The sequence below is a fragment of the Narcine bancroftii genome, chromosome 4, assembly GCF_036971445.1.
Source record: "Narcine bancroftii isolate sNarBan1 chromosome 4, sNarBan1.hap1, whole genome shotgun sequence".
In the NCBI taxonomy this organism is placed as follows: domain Eukaryota; kingdom Metazoa; phylum Chordata; class Chondrichthyes; order Torpediniformes; family Narcinidae; genus Narcine; species Narcine bancroftii.
The window spans coordinates 219,002,816-219,020,737 of NC_091472.1; the positions used below are offsets into that span (position 1 = coordinate 219,002,816).

At 45.3% G+C, this 17,922-nt stretch overlaps 1 protein-coding gene across 3 annotated transcripts in view; it reads left to right on the plus strand.

The window, feature by feature from the left end:
- The window catches only part of LOC138761594 (receptor tyrosine-protein kinase erbB-4-like), a 910,121-nt gene that overhangs the window by 316,805 nt on the left and 575,394 nt on the right, over positions 1–17,922 (plus strand). The window lies entirely within an intron of this gene.

The following is a 17,922-nucleotide window of genomic DNA, read 5'->3' on the forward strand; positions in this document are numbered from 1 at the left end:
CTTAACGTCCTTGTATAGATGGGGGCAGTTGAACTACATCCAGCTAGTGCTACAAAGCCTGCTGGGAGGGTCCGAACAAAACAAGGGACCTCCCACAGGAAAGCCTTAGAATTAGGTTTCAAGAAACAATATCTGAAGGTGCAGGAACTTCACATAGGAGATGGTGATCTGGCAATATTCGGACAGCTGTGTCTTGAAGTGGTAGGAATCCCTCCAAGGTCCATGTCCTGTCTAGGGCAAAAGATTACAGTTTTCCCCTTCTCCTCAAGCCAAACCCTGTGGACGTTTATAATCTATGGCAACGCGAGCCCGCAAGCAGTGCGGAGAACTGATCGCCCTTGCATTGTGCAAAGCCCTCCACAGTGGGAACAACTTAATCAAAGTGCAGATACATGGCTCATTTATATTAGATCCAATAAAACCATGAATCGAGGCCGTTGATCTCATCACCAGAAGCAGACTCCACAGCACTGATGGGATTGAGATTAAAATAAGATTCTTTTCATCAACCTCAAACTGGAGAGGGAATAAATAGTAGCATTGGCGCTCACCTTCTTATTTGTTTGCATGAAATTCATTATTTTTACTCTGTGCTGAAGATTGATAATGGACTTGGGACCACTGTGTAGAAATGGTTGGGGGGGGGGGGGGTTGGTGGGGGGGGGAGAATCGGCTCACTGTTTGGAGACAGAATGTAGAGAATAGATTCTGCTCTACTTTCAGTTGCTATGGAAGTCCATTACTTGAGGCTTGAAGAGTGTGGTGGTGTTTCTTGCATGTTAATGCACCGTGGACAGCTCCCTTCCCAGAAAGGTAGAAGTCAGAGCTGTTACATTCTTCAGCTGAAAGGTCGTACTCGTAAAGAGAGTTTGTGATGTGACTGGGAGACTTGGCGCCTGCACACCCACTCCTCAAATGATTTTTCGGGTTGTCTCGGGGAGCGGGCTGGGCTTGATTCGGCAAAAGGGAAGGAGACATGCATGCCCTCTTGCCGGGCAGTTCTTCGCACAGCGCCAAGTGAGAGAATGGTTTGGAGCTCGATGAGAGCTCACATCCAACCCAGCCAGAGGTGTAGGTCTCCGGCACTTTGGGGTATTGCATTTGACCCAGTGAGTGCAGACTTTCTTGTTTAACTCCATCCAGCACTTTTGCAGGGTGACCAGTTCTCCTGGATCGCAAACCCCCTGTCGCCATGGTTAGTTAATGCTGGACATCAATTATTTTGTTTCCTGAACACTTTTGGGTGTCTTTTATGGATTTTGGGCCACTGATCACAAAAATCACCTTAAAATCTATCTATCACATAGTGGGTTTTTAAATATATAACCTAGTTTTGTGATTTCCTGTCAAATTTTAAGTCTACTAATATATTGCCCATGAAGCAAGCTGTTTTGGTCAGTCCAAGCAGGCAGGTACTATGCAAATGTTGACTTAAGCCTGGGCATGCTTAGTCAGGATAGATGAAGACAGGCTATAAAATATACAATGGATTACACTGATTATAGATTGAATGTTGTTCAGGCAATAGCACAGTGAGTGTACTTATCAATGCATTTATTGTCTTCAGGAATACAACAGAAATGTCTGGTCAATGTTGCAACAGTTGCTATACGTTCTGTTACATTGCTGGTGAGTATATGCTTAAGGCTGAAAGATGGAGCATGACTGCACTTATCTGAGCTCCACTTTGGTTGTAAAACTAGCAACCAAGACAAACCCTGGGCTCCCGACATTTGTTGTACAACATGTGCAGTCAACTTGGCTCAGAGGTACCTGAGAGAAACATGCTAAATTCAATAAAAGTTCACTTAATACTTCTCCAACTTCGTACATGATACAGCAAACCTATAATTAACTTTGTGTTCAGCTTGAAATTGTCTATCATAATCCCCAGTTTTTTTTTCAGGAAGCAAACCTTTTGAAAAGATGTTTGGCCCAGTGTGCAGGCCTTAGCGTAGCAGCTTTAAGGAAGACTCTGGAGCATATTAAATAACACAAAGAGAGAAGGGGAACCCAGAATAATGACGGGAGATGGAATTAGTGCACACAGTGAATCATAGCCAAGAGGCATTGAAGGTTATGCAAATTGTTCCATCACTTTCAAAGTAACTGGGGAACACCCACTGTGAGTGACGGCTGTGACCTGTGTGAAGAGGTCAAGGCCTGTTCAACTCTTGACAACATGGCAAGGGTTCAGCGTGCTCCTACCCCCCCCCCCCCCCAAGAGTTTCAACTAAGTGCCCCGTTTGTCCTCCCTCAATAAACATCAGCGTGTCGCTTCACTCGAAGCGTTGGAGGCTTGTCAGAGCGCCTCGGTGAATCATCCACCTGCTCCCTCACACCAGCTATCAACAAGCTGACATCTCCGCATGGCTTATAAAATAATGGGTGCATAACAATGCTGCTTGACAGGTTTTACTGAAGTGAGTAATCTGTCAATACTTTACCATCAGGTTGCTCTGAACTATAATGAGCATGTGATCCCATTATAAATTAGGGAACAGAACAGAAATGTAAACCTGGGTGATGAGTTCAGCACAGAGTGAAGGTGGTGTGTGGAAGGAGCTGCCAGAGGCGGTGGTGGAGGGGTTTGGGAGACACGGAGAGAGGGACATGGATAGGAGGAGTTGAAAGGAACATGGGGCAAATGCATGTTTGGCTATTCAGCTTGGCTGGGTAGTCGGGCCAGCTTCTGTGCTGTAGAACTACAAAGATTCAGAGACTGGTAAGTAAGTCAGAAGAACCTAGCTTGCCTCTGGTCAGTTCTCTGCTGGAATATTCACATCTATAACCCAACGATCCCGACCTGTAACACCTGGTTCCTACTGTGATTACAGTAGGAGTAGAATTTGACCATACAGCCCATCGAGTCTCCTCTGCCATTCTCCTGCCTTCTCTCCATACCCTTTTGACTCCCATGCTGATCAAAGATTTATCAACCTCTACTTTAAATCCACCTAAAGAGTTGGCCAATACAGCCATCTGTGGTAATGAATTCCACAGATTCCCCCCATCTGGCTGAAGAATTCTCCGCATCTCTGTTCTGAAGGGACATCTTTTATTCTGAGGCCTTGCCTTCTGGTTTGGACTCTCTCAGTACTGGAGACATCTTCTCCAGTCAATATGCTTACATAGTATGCTTGTGTTTTACATGTTTTGTCTACATGTGTGTGTGCATCTGTGTGTGTGCCCTTGCGTGCATGTGTCTGTGCATGTATGATCATGTGAGCGTACATGTGCCTGTGTGCACATGTGTCTGTGTCCATGCGTGTTTGTGAATATGTACGTGTGTCTGTCTGTATGCGTGCGTGTGCACGTATTATGTGCGTGCATGTGTGTACGTGTGTCCGTAGTGCATATACCCAGTTTACATATCCAGTCCCTCTTACAATTGAAAATATTAGCAACGCATTATGACTTTAAAATGAGAACTGGATTGTGTTTTTATATCTTGGTCCAATTATTTTCAACCTCATTCTCTTGTTCCTCTGATATGAGTGGAGGAAGGTACATGATAACAGTGGCAGGTGAGCACAGCCTCTAATAATTAATTACCGAGGTCCACTTCACACTGGAGTTTTTCACCGAGCAAATTAGCACTATCGAGGCCAGCAGAAAAATCCAGGACAGAATGAGAAAACCTTGTTTAATTTTGGTAATTGGTAGGAGCATGTCTCCTCTCTGAACTGTTGTTTGATGTGTCCGCTGGTCGCAGTATATCACAGCAATGTGGAGAAACTCTCGGTTTGAAGTGGATATGCGCCCCTTTGCACTGAGAGGAGTTCTCCCGTGCACTCCCCACCCCTGGGTCCTGTCTTGTTATGGGGTTGTGCTCATCCCTAAGGGAACAGAAGGGGGAAAGATCCCGGGACGATGCAATGCTACAATACTGTAGATGCTGGAAATCCGAAGAGCAGCCGGTGCTGGTATTCTCATTGGGTTGGGCAGCATCCGTAGAGAGGGACACAGAGTTTGTGTTTATGTTGTTCAAGGACCAGAGAAGATCAGAGATGAAACAAATTTCAAGAGAAACCTGATAATCTGGCATTCAGTTGTTGAGAAATCCCATGGTTCCATGTCACTTGACTAAAACAGGGCCCTGGGGTCCTGAGTGAAAACACGGTGCGCGGACTGAGCTGGGGTCCCAACTGTGGGTTCAAGTTCAAGTATGTTGACAAAACAGCATTCTCCAGTCCTTGGTGTAAAACATGGCAAACACACATACAGACATAACACTCATACAGACAAAGATGCCTATGCCAGTCATCATCATCATGGCCCATCCCTTCACAAGTGAAGATGAACACGGTGCCTTGTAGCTCTTCTGTCCTCACAGAACTTTTGTTCTGTTTTCCATGGAGCTTTAGGGACCACGTGCTGGGGCAAGGACTTGGAGGTGAGTGCTTGCCCAGGACAAATGCCTCCCTCTGGGTCCCACACCACTGGGAGTGCGAGACATGACAGCCAGAGTGACGCAGGATTGCCCTGCAGTGGTCTGTTCCAAAACCTTGTTCGCTGGCCATTGTCCTTACAGATCCTTCGCCCACCGAGTTTGCTGCTGCAGACCGCTAGTGATACTGTTTCCTGCGCACTGTCACAGCTGCCAACCCCTGCTTCCAGATTGACATGTGCTATTTGCCCATAGCTGGGGCCATTCCCAGGTTCTGACAGCTGGGCGAGCCGAGCCCGGGGATTTGAAGTCAGAGTTACCTTCTCTTAGACCTTGCCTGAAGAGGCAAAACCTGCAAGGCAGCAGGTGGTTTGAACCCACAGATCCACTACCAAGAGGAGGAAGCCATACATACGTACATACAAATGTTTAATAAATATTATTACAGGTACACGATCCTTTATCCAGATATCTAAAATCCGGAAAGCTCCGAAATCCGGCAAGTGGGGACAGGTGGTCGGGGGAGGCAGCCAAGGGACCGGCGGTCAGGGGAAACTGCCGGGCGACTGGAAGGGGGTGGGGATGGAGGTGGAGGTGGATACAGCAGCACAATTCAGGTGGGCTTTCCAAAATCTGGAAAAATCCAAAATTTGGAACACACTGTCCCCCAAGGGTTCCGGATAAAGGATCGAGTACCTGTATTAAATAACTACTAGAGTCACAAAGGGCTGGTATGAGCAGTTCAACAGTTGTACATCATTCTCACTGCCTGAGGGAAGAAGCTATCAGCCTGGGTCTGATATGTTTTCCTGACAGGAGTAGCTGGAAAATGCTGTGTGCAGGGTGGAAGGGGTCCTCGATGATTTTGCATGCTCTCTTCAGACAATTATCTCGATAAATCACATTATTTGGGGGTAGAAGGGTACTCCGATGATCCTCTCTACCACTCTTATGGTCCTGTGAATTGACCTCCAATCCAATACTCTACAGCAACCATACCACACTATGATGCAGCCAGCCAGGATGCTCTTGATAGAACTCCTGTGGAAGGTTGATGTGATGGTGGCTGATGGCCTTGCCTGTCTCAGTCTTCTCAGGAAGTGCAGTCACTGTTGCACCTTCCTGACAAGTGAGGAAGTGATGTGTGTTCAGGAATGTGGCTGAAGCTGAGCTTGGGGTTAGCATCACCAGGGCTCGGGAACACAGGTCGGTTTTTAACTCCACACAGCAGTTCCATAGACAACCCCTATGAAGGTACTGTCATTGATCTTTTAGCATCCTGCCCTGGAAGGAGGTCCTTGAGTTGTCTGTCCTTGGGAGGAACAGCTCTTCATATCATCTGATGGTGAGAAGTCAGAGCAGAGGTGGAACTGGAAAGGTCTTTCGAGGCTTTAGCAGGCATTGATGACCTGAGGATCAGGGATGTTAGCCTAATCCCAGCTCTGGAGATAGAGAGTTAATGAAAGGGAGGACAAAACCTGAACTGAAGGAAGAGTTGATAACAGCCAGATTAATGGACATTCCCAACAATCAGCGTGGGTCCAGGAGCCCTCTCCTATTGTTGTGGAACTCAGCACCTCTGCTAACTTCTGAACATCCCTGACTTACGATGGGGTTTGGTTCCAGGACACTCAGATTAAGCTGAAAATATCCTGTCGAAAAAAATCTGAGAAAATGTTGAAAAAAAATGCGAGTACAGGTGAAGAAATGTGAGAACAGGTCAAAAAATGCAAGGATGGGCGGAAAAGACACACGAACAGGTTGAAAAAAGTGCAAGAACAGGCAAAAAATACAACCACAGTGTCACTATGGAACCATCAAACCAAAAAATCATACTTCAGACCATTATAAGTAGGGATCTATTAGAGATCGTGGAACATCACAGCATGGTACAGGCCCCTTGACCCACGATGTTGAGCCAACCGATAGAAGCCTACTCAACAATCTAAAACATTCCTACCTCGTACCCATATAACCCTTTATTTTTATTACATCCATGTGCCTATCTTTTGAATTGCCTGATTGAACCCACCTCCACCACCATCCCTGACAAGACATTTCAGAACCTCACCACTCACTTACCTCTGATGCCTTTCCTAAACCTCCTCCACTCACCTTAAACTGATGTCCTCTGGTATTTGCTGTTGTTGCCCCGGCAAACAGAACATGGAGACATTGTCCATGCACAGGGAGGTTTTGACCTGGATGCCGGCACTCTGTGGTAATACCACTCCCCTGGTGCCCACCTCTACCCTGATGGATTCTTTGCAGCATCCAAACAAGAGAGGGGAACGAGCAACCCTCTCTGACTCTAGACCGGTGGGCAAGTGTTTCAAAGATGAGTCTACCTTTGGGGTCCAATGCATAGATCCTTGCTCTGGTGACACATTGCACACTTCAGAAGAGTCCAGGACCTCTCGATTCAAGAAGAGATTTTTTTTCCCAGCAGGCCTCAGCTTTTAAGCCCCCTTGATCTACCCTGACCTTGACACTGGTCAGGTGCCTCCAAACATCTGTCTGCATTGTTGAAACAGCACAAATTTTTTATATGATTGCAACTGTGAATATGTTTCAATACTTTTATATTTATTATCCTTTCTGTTATGGTGCATGTGGTTAATTTATACATATGGCATACATGATCTACATACCTGTGGAGCTGCAATCAAACAAGAATTTGATTGCATCCATGTGATGGGAAGAACAGGTTTGAAGGGTTCAAGAAATAACAAGTGTTGCATACATGTTAGTAATAAATTGTGATCTTCCTTTACTTGCAAGGGAATTCACTATAGGGCATGCACACACACACAACAGTAACATCCCAATCATACTTATCGGATACTAGTTTATCCATGATAATTGAAACTCCCGATTGAATTGCTGGGGTTATACAAACAATACCCACCACCCCTCTACAATACACATGCATAGTTCACTGATTAATACCAGAACACTAATGTACTTACAATCATAAAAGGTGAAATGCAGTGGTCTCTCCTGGGCGTATGCCACAAAAGCCCCCATCCTGTACCACCATACACTTCACAACTGGTTCTCCAGTGTTGCCTACAGCTCGCATCCTGGATTTGACTCCTCACAATCGGCTGTCCATTGTCACACGTGGCTTGCAACATGAAGTGGAGCTTAGGGATTGTCTCAAGGGAACAAGAAAGAGAGTTGCTCCACGTGGATGGGCGTCATACCGCAGCCAGCTCAGGTGAGCCCACGTGACCCAGGAGAACCAATTGCATGGCAGGTTCACCTGTGGGTGGATCTAACCCTTGATTGGCAGGTGAGGTGGCATCCGACCTGTTTCCTGCTGGAGAGGTCAGTTGACCTTCCTTACAACAATCTATTCACTGTACTTACATACATGATAACAAACTCCCATCTCACTTCACTTCTGATAGTATTTCCTATCAGTTCAAGCTAAATGACTTGAGCTCAAATCAGCCACTGGAGGTCCATCAATGAAAGCTTTCTATCCCAGTGCCACTTCAGGAACTGAAGCTGAAGCATGGAAAGAGAGCAAGAAAATTCTCTTAGCCATTGTTGAGTCCTTGACCAGAACTAGCTCATCCTCTGAGCTGTCTGAGGCATGAGCCTGCTGCAAACCGAACCATGTGTTCGGACCAGTGAATGATGAGTGGGGCAGGAGAGCCTGATTAAAGCGGGCCTGCTTCTTGTGCAGTGTGAAGCAAGAAGGCCTGATACTTGAACAGGTTGTGGGCATAACACTTCCAGGCCCTACATTCTATAACCCAAAGCTTCAGCTTAGATAGTGAGGCAGTATCACAGGGAATCGTGACAAACCTTTCACTGGTCCTCCACCCCATTCTTCTCCCAAATCTGTTATCAAACCTGTTTTTACCTGCTACCCTCCGAGCCTTTTAGACCAGCATCATGACCAATACATCTGGTGTCCTTGCATAGAATTACACTGGACCCACAGCACAGGTCATTCAGAACAACTAGGTTCTACTTAGCCTATCTTCCATATTATTTCACCTTGGCTCACCTTTCTACATTATTCTCCATCCCTTGAAGGGATTTCTCCTCAACTCTAGTGGAGAATCTGACATTGAAAAATCCTTTCCCCTCAATTCTTCTCACAATCTGAATCAGAAATAATGTCACAAAATATTGCTATCAATTACATTTCAAATAGTGCAAGAAAACATGATAAAATCCTATTTATTGTCCATGCAGAAATCTGATGGCAGAGGGGAAGAAGGTGTCCTTGTGCCGCTGGGTGCTTGACTTTAGGCACCTGTATCTTTTTCTCGATGGTAGCAGAGTGAAGGGGGCATGGCCTGGGTGGTGGGGGTCCTTGAGGATAAAAGTTGCTTTCTTAAGATGCCACCTCTTGCAGATGTCCTCGATGGAGTGAAGACTGGTGCCTGTGATGACGCAGGCCGAGTTCACAATTCTCTGGAGTTATTTCCTGTCCTGTGCACTGGCATGTCCACACCAGACAGTGATGTAACCTGACAGAATGCTCTCCGTGGTACATGTGTAGAAATTTTTGAGAGTCTCTCATGACATGCCAGTCTTCCTCAAACTCCTCATGGTTATCCGCTGGCAAGCCTTCTTTGTGATTGCCTGGACATGGCGGCTACAGGTTAGATCCTTAGAGATGTTGACATCCGGGAATTTGAAGTTCTTGACCCTTTCTAACTCTGACCTGCTCATTGAGGACTGGTTCATGTTCTCCTGATTTCCCCTTCCTGAAGTCCACAATCAGCAGGAGTGTTGTGAAACCACTTAATTACCTGATTTTAAAAATTTAGACATACCACCATTAACAGCCCATTTCGGCCCACAACTCTGTGCCGCCCAATTTATCTCATCTCACTCTGTATGCTTCCTCATTGCTGTCTGTGATTCTGCCGACGACCGTGTGTCATCAGAAATTTGTAGATGGGATTTGATTTGTGCCTGGCCACACAGTCATAGGTATAGAGTGAGTAGACCAGTGGGCTAAACACACATCCTTGATGTTCGCCTGTGTTGATCGTAAGTGGCGAGACTGTCTTGGATTAATGACTCCCAAGTCTGTTGCTCTTTAAAAGGAACCCTTGAAACTGATGTCTTTGTTGATGGTGTCCAGTTCCTGGGATCAAAAGGAATTAACGACGCCTTTGCTCACTGAGATGAGTATATAGGAAACGTAGACTCTCTGAGAGATTGCAGCTTCTTCATTACTCCCATTCCTCTTCCCAAAAATGGTCTGGCAGTGGAGAAAGCCCCCAACCCATGCCATCTCACAAGCTTGCATCTTGAGACCAAACTCTGGCCTCGTATTGACTAATGGTTTTAAGGCAATCTTGTATATTACCAGTTTTGTGCTATTATGTAGGAGTCTTGAATCTTGAAATTAAAAATAAGATGATTAATTAGGGTTTAAATATGATGGTATAGACCATAACATTCTTTGATATTATACCAAGCACTTTGCTAATTCATGTGATTTTCATTTTTAATGTTAACAAAATTAATCAATAATTATTATCAAAAATTGGAAATTGTTAATTAGTGCATTTTTACCAGTTATATTTTCTTTCTCTTATGTTAATGAAACACATATATGAGATTATTATATTGAACTCAGTCAAAATATTTTAAAAAGGAAGAAAGAATTTTGAAACAATGGAATGGAATTTCAACTCCTGCAATGTAACTTGGAGAAATTTTCTGTCGGTTTTGTTTCCCTTTTTAAGGATTCAAAGGTTCCTTTTATTGCCAAGTAATAATAATCTACCTGTACATTTAAAAATGTAATATACACGATAAACGTCAACTTTTGTCTTCTCTGAGGCAAGAGTTGCCATGAGTATTGCCAGGAACCCCTAACGATAAGAGAAACGAGAGAGAGCCCCTTCAGAGGTGTCGAGTGCCCGTGGATTCGCTTCTGGTGCTCCCGCAGCCTCTGCAGCTGCACGGACTCCTGTTTAATCCATTGGAAACCCAAGTTCCAGATCCAAACAACCTTCAGGCCCTTTGGGATCCCCTCATACCCTCAGCACCCTCTCAAATCTCACTTCCGACACCTGGCTTCCATGAGCCAGTCCCCGGCAGCCTATTGTGGGTTCTTCAACAGCGAGCCGCCGACAGCCTGTTTTGGTCCTTCAGCTGCCGAGCCCCTCACTAGTCCGCTGCTATGGTCACTGTCCTGTGGGATCATTTCCTCTGCTTCTTTTTCTCAACGGGTGGTGTTACCCCAGGGTCTGGTGCCCTGCGCTCCTGATGATCATGTCTCAATGTCTGGTACATCGTGCGAGAGGGCAGGAAAGCAATCTTTCAGGAGGCCCGAACGTGTGGTTTTCATCGTTAAAAATCACAAACATAACTGTCTTTTTGCGAGCAATCTATCCACCAAGTAGGGCAGTGTAAGCAGTAATGTTGCATTAGGGGACATATGATTGAGCAGATGGCTGTTGATTGATTTCCAAAGGTTTGATGGGTGGAAATTGTTCCTTTTAATTACTTGTCAGCTTGGTTTATGGCACAAGGGTTTAGAGTTGGTGGTTGAACAAATGTAAGCTGACTCCTCCCACTGGAGCCCTGAAGGTTTATTTGCAGGGGTCTTTATTGGCTTGTTACTGTGGATTGACTGTTCAGTCAGTTAAGGTAACATCATTATGTTCCTCTTTTCTTGCACGGTACAGATGATGCGGTTAGAGGCAGTGTTCAGGTCGATGGAGTATCTACTTGGGTACATTGAGAGAGACTGTCTCAATGGTTGGTGACTCCAAGGATGGTGTTTCAGCTGACACATGGGTTAGGGTATCGTCTGCACCCTTCCCAAGGATAATGGAGAAATGATACGGTGAAGAACTGTGGCAGGGAGGAGAAATCAAACTGAACCACAACACCATAGAACACCCTGGGCAGAAACAGACCCTTTGGCCCATCAAGTCTGTGCCAAACTATCATTCTGCCTCATCCCCTTGACCTGCACCCAGACCACAGCCTTACATACCCCTGCCATCCAGATTTTTCTTAAATATTGAAATAGAGCCTGCATTCACCTTTTCAGATGACAGCACATTCCACACTCCCTTTAAACATTTCTCCTTCCACCCTTAACCCACGCCCTCTAGTTCTTATCTCGCCCAGCATCTGGAAAAAGTCTGCTTGCACTTACTTTCTCTATACCCATCATCATTTTGTAGACCTCTATCAAATCTCCCCTCATTCTCTGATATTCGAGGGAACAAAGCCCTGACCTGTTTAATCTTTCCCTGTAACTCAGTTCCTCAAGTCCCAGCAACATCCTTGTAAATCTTCTCTGTACACTTTTGATCTATTTGATATCTTTCCCGAATGAACAATAAAGAGATTCTCGGATAAATTCCCTTGTCATCTAAGCTTGGCGTTCCTATTCGAAGAGAGTTTGCAAGGAAACAAACACTTGCCCAGAGGACATAGCAGCCAATTTGGTGTGCAATGATTAGTGACTCCGTTGACCTTTTCCCGTGTGCTTTTTTCCACAAGCACGATGCACCATTGATTGTGGAGGTCCAGATCACATGGAAAGTTGGAAAGAATATGACCTACAAAGGCACATCCTGCATGATTAGGCCCAATTGTCCTGCTCTTGCCCTGCAGGCAGTCCTATCTTCAACCTTTGTCCAAACGTCTTTCAAAAACTTACTGTTGGATCTGCTTCCCCACCTCTTCAGGTAGATCTATTCAGATCACAGCAACCCACTCTGGTGAAGAAAAGTTCCCTCTTGTCACTTGGGAACCTTTGCTGGTCATCCTGTCTAATTTTCCAGCCTTCTTTAACCTCAAATGAGGAACAAGACCTTATATTCCTAAGGCCAGATGGCAATGACATTGACCTCTCTGGTTTTTGTTAGCGCCACCACTGACCCCCGCCCCCAACCCCTCCGTCTCACTCATTCCTTATCCCTATGTCTCCTTTCCTCCCATTCCTCACCCCTACCTCTCTCTCTTTCCTTATCCCCATCTCCTTTCATCCAGTTCTACATTCTCTCAGCTGCCCACTTCCCTCCCCCCGATTAATTCTCAGCTTTTTCTCTCCTGCCCTCCTATCGATGACCACCTTTGTCCTCTTTCCTGTTGGCCTGCGTTCCTCCCTCTGTCTCTTGTTCCCTTCTCCCTCCCCCTTTTTATTCAGAGCCACCTGTCTTGATGAAGGGACCTGGCTTTAAATGTGGGTCATGTATCTTTGCCTGCTGTGGGATGCTATGAGACTTGCTTGGTTTCTCGCATTGGTATCCAGGTTCTCCCTAGTGCCTTTTGAAGGTGAGATCGTGACACCATGGTCAGCAGCGCTGCCTCACAGCGCATGGGACCTGGGAACAGTCCCAACCTCTGTTGTTGGTGGTGGGGAGCTCTCTGTGACTGGGTCAGTTCCCCCTCTCCCCCAGGGTGCTCTAATTCCCTCCCACGTCCTAAAGACCTGAGAATGATCAGCCCCTGCGCAGGAGACAGTGGAGGGCAACATAGTTCATGAGAGGGAATTAAGTGGGTGAGTTAGGGAAATGGGATTGGTGGGATAGATAATATCTGAATGGCCAACCTTTATGGTTTTCCTGCATACATTCTCGACACACATTCTGAGGCCTTGATGCTTCTGCTGATCTGAAGCCCACAGTCCTCCAACTGAACCCATCCTGTGACTAGTGGTGTGTTTCAAGAATCAGTGCTGGGACCATGGTTATTTGTCATCTTTATCAATGATCTGGATGATAATGTGGTAAATTTGATCAGCAATTTTGTAGATGGCACCAAAATTGAAGGCATTGTGGACGGCAAAGAAGATTTTCAAAGCTTACAGAGGGAGCTGGACCAGCTGTAAAAATCGGCCGAGAAATGGCAGATGAAATTTAATACAGACAAATATGAGGTTTTGCATTTTGGAAGGACAAACCAAGAAAGGACATACACGGTGAATGGCCGGGCACTGAGGAGTGAGTAGAACAGAGGGATCTGGGAATACAAATTCTGCACATAGTTCCCTGAAAGTGGTGTTACAGGTAGATAAGGTTGCAAAGAGAGCTTTTGGCATATTGGCCTTCATAAATCAAAGTATTGAATGTAGGAGTCGGGATGTTATGGTAAAGTTGTATAAGACATTGGTGAGGCTGAATCTGGGGTATTGTGTACAGTTTTGGTCACCTAACTACAGGAAAGATATCATTAAGATAGAAAGAGTGCAGAGAAGATTTACTAGGATGTTACCTGGACTTTAGGAACTGAGTTACAAGGAAAGGGTAAACAGGTTAAGATTTTATTCCCTGGAACATAGAAAAATGAGGGGAGTTTTGATAGAGGTATTTAAAATTATGAGTGGTATAGACAGAGTAAATCTAGATGTTTTTTTTTCCAGAGGATAGGCGAGATACAAACTAGAGGACATGGGTTAAGGATGAAAGGGGAAAAGTTTAGGTGAAACATTAGGGGGAAACTTCTTCACACAGAGAAGGGTGGGAGTGTGGAATGAGCTGCCAGCTGAGGTGGTGAATGTGGGCTCAATTTTAACTTTTAAGAAGGATTTGGATAGGTACATGGATAGGAGGGATATGGAGAGATATGGATGGTGCAGATCTGTGGGACTAGACAGAATAAAAGTTCGGCACTGACTAGAAGAGCGAAAGGGCCTGTTTCCATGCTGTAATGTTCTATTGTTCCATCACAATAATTTAGAAAGGTTCAGCATGGTTTCTTCAATAAGATGCTTCTGTTGATAAAGCCCAGAATCTCTTACCTTTATAATGTCAAGAATTCCTGGCAACGTACATGTAGGTATGATGAAGCACTTGGAAGATTGCCCTGGTGATCACAATAGAAAAGGAAAGGTCCCTTGATTTGGCACATTGCTCTGATGAAGCAAGCAATGCTAATTAACTAATATGATGGACCTGAATATCAGTGGCTGGAGCCAACTATTTCAGTGATTTTCAGAGATACTTTGGCTACCTGATGGATCTGCTAACAATGTCCCATTTTCCAGAACTGCAACCCCATGATTGAATGCAGTGCTGAGAGCTCCGTTGTCATCTTAAGCGATTTATGTTTCGTTGAAATGGGAGTTTGGTGCGCCGTAACTCAGTGGGGGCAGCTGGTACACGAATGATCAGTGAATAAATATAATTGAGTGGAGGCTGGCAATGAAACAGCCCGTTACTTATTGCCATGTCGTCGACACCTCAAGGTTGAAAGCAGCATTCTGTAGATCAACGTCCTGGTATTACAGCAGTTTATCTCCATTGCTGACCGTACATTTACAACCCGGAGAAATGCTGTTTCGTAGAATTGTACAGGATCAGTCAGACCATAAACTTAAACTTGACTTGCATAGACATAAATGCCTCTCCTGTCCCTCAGTGAGCTCTATGTATGCCAACAGATGGGCCAGGTTCAAGGTGGCCATGGCAGCAACCACTGCTCATTTGTGTCCAAAGGACACAACTCCTGGTACTCACTGCAGATCACCAAGGCTCAATATAACCCACCTGATCCGTGCTAAGCAGGGATTAAGCACAGGATAACCAGGGAGAGTGCTTTCAAAATATTTAGAGGTAGGAGTAGGTCACCTGATCTTTTGAGCCGTTCAGCAAGACCTGAACTGAATTTCCAGCTCTGCATCATTTTAAGGTATGATCTCAGTTTCTCCGTTTCCCTACCTCAGGAAATCTATTGATCCCACTTTTGTGGGAACATGGTAAGTGAGCATTTGCATTCTTCCAAGGTATAGAATGATACAGGTTCGCTCCCTCTGAGCGAAGACTGTGCTCGTTATCTCTGTGCTAAGCAACCTTCCCCGTTCTTAGGCTGTGCTTCCACTCCCAGACATGCAACCACACGTGATGCACACACATATAGAGCACTAACACAAGCACACACACTTGTACATATATGTGGGCACACATACACAGACACACACACAGATGGTCACACACACAAGCCTACGTATATGCACACAAAGGCATACACACATATGCACAACAACCACACACTCATGCATACACATACACGCACATGCACAGGTGTGCACACCTAAATAAACACACACACCCAGGCACTTATGCATGCATAGTCACATGCACACATGCGAGCAGCTTGTCTCGCTGGTTGTGAGAAGGTGCTACATTTCATGGTAATTCCTCATTACCTTCACACTGAGACATGTTTTATAATTACAATGGTAAATGCCTCTTTAACAGCACGCCAGTTGTTAACATTTAAAGTAAATCTGACAGAGCAGCAACATTTTAAAGTAGATGTCAAGACTGCAAGGAATTAATTAGTCCAAATTTTCCAAATGACAAAGTTAATATTTGACGTTCTTTTCCTTTATTTGCTCCATGTTACACTGTCGATCATTTTTCAGTCTCCACTGAATTTAAGTGCATGTACCCTATTTTGCTTTCTTTTTGGATATTTTCCTCAATGTTTTTTCCTTGCTTCCTTGGGTCTACATTAACCACTGTTTAGAGTGAGCAGTTCCCCAGCAAAACCTTTTCAAGACAAAGGGGCAGAAGATAGATACCCTGACTGTACGACAGCAAGATCTGGCCCAGTGTTTCCGTCTAGATCAGGCAAAGGTAGCTAATTTAGAGCTTGACTGAGACTGGGTTGATGCCAGTTCTCATTCTGTTGTTGACCCTTGACAGCTGTTGGAGAGAGGATACCTTCAACCCATCTGTTCAGTATGGATCAAACCCCTATTAAAGAGAAACATTGACCTAACACATGATTTCACCCATGCTATTGGCAGAACGAGGTATACTGAACTCCGAGTTGATGGTAATTATCATAAAACTGTGGAAAGTCCCTCAGCCAACTTATCCTGAATAATTCCCAATTTAACCCATACTTACGGTTTAACAAGGGCAGAGAAATTCCCAAGAACGTGAATCATAACCAATTGTGGAAAAAGAATGCTATCTCCTTTCAGAAACTTTATTCAGATTGTGCGCTCATGTTGTATGTGTCTGTATGTACGTGTGCGAGTGTGTATGTTTCTGTATGCATGTGTGTGCATGTGAATGCATGCATGCACATGTGTATTTGTGCATGCATGCAATTATATGTGTGCACATGTGCACATTTCTGTGCATGCATGCATTTATGTTGTATGTTATGTCTGGTGCCTCTTACAGTTAGAGAAAGAGAAGCAAAAGAGTGTCCCCTCAGAGACACCGAGTGTCCATGGATTCACCTCCAACCCTCCTGCAGCCTCCGCAGCCACCCAAGAATCTAGATCAGTTAAAACAATCGGCGACCCGAGCCAGATCCAAACCTCCAATACGATGAGGAATCCTTCACCATTCAGGGCCGCTCGGGAGCCCTTCTTCCTTCAGCAACGTCTTGAATCCTGGTTCTCCTACATAGTTTTCAAGAGCCAGTCTCCAGCAGCCCGCAGTCTGGTGTGAGTCCTATGACCTCAAGGCACCCACACCCTGTGCGGGTTGCTTGTCCACCAGTCCCTAACGGCTTGCCGATCCTCTCACTGCGGTCATTTAAAGATTTTAAACACCCAGATGATCCTAACATTGTCGCAGGTCTCAACGTACTGCATGTGTGCTGGCTGCTTTATTTCCCATGTTCCAACCAGGACTGAACTGCAAGAATGTATCAATTTCTGGAAAGTGCCCTGGGACATCTTGATATCAGCATGAAAGGCTTTCCCCTTTGAGGTGGTGCGTGTGGAGTGGTCCAAACCAGGATTGTGGGAATAGTGATGTCTGATTTCAAAAGCATGCTGATATCAAAACTAATTATTGAAGTACTGTTGCTATCTGGTGAAAAAAATTAGCCTCATCTGCCGAGAGTAATAATGCATCCACAGCTAATTTATAACAAAGGAGTAGCTCATGCCAGTTATGATTACCTTCCAGCTGAGGAGAATCACTTCCCTTTTAAAATGATTGAATCACAGATTTAACAGAATTCAGGGCTTCCACTGTTAATCTCTGAATGTGAAATGCTAGTCTGTGACCCAGGGATGTAATGAGTTGCCACATTGCGTCAGACCATTCTGCCATTGGATGCTATCTGCAGACACCTTTGGAGATTAGCTCGTGGCATTTTCATGTGGTTTAGTGGTGCAGTGGATTTGATGATAAGATGCCTTGGGGGGCTGTGTTAATGGAATGTATTCCCCCCCCCCCACTGCCCTGCGCACCCTCCCTTCTCACTGAGGCCAATAGTAGGTGAAGAAGTGAGAACTATTAGGGACCCGTCATTCTATTTGTGTCTGTGCAGCATGGGGAATGAGAGGAACCTTCCTTCTAGTCTCCACCTTCCTCAATGGCGACTTGCCAGGTCTTCGAGGTATCTGCCAGCTGGGAAGGCAGGGATCTTGTGAGCTTGGAGAGCAACATGATATCGAGGCACAACACGGGACTGGGGGACATCATGACCCTGGAAGACATCACAGGGTTCAAACGTGGTGCAGGGTTCAGGAACAGCTCTGGCTGAGGGACAATAATGGGGCGGAGGGATTTCACTGGATTGAAGGACTCATGGGGAGATCGGATCAATGTTGTTGA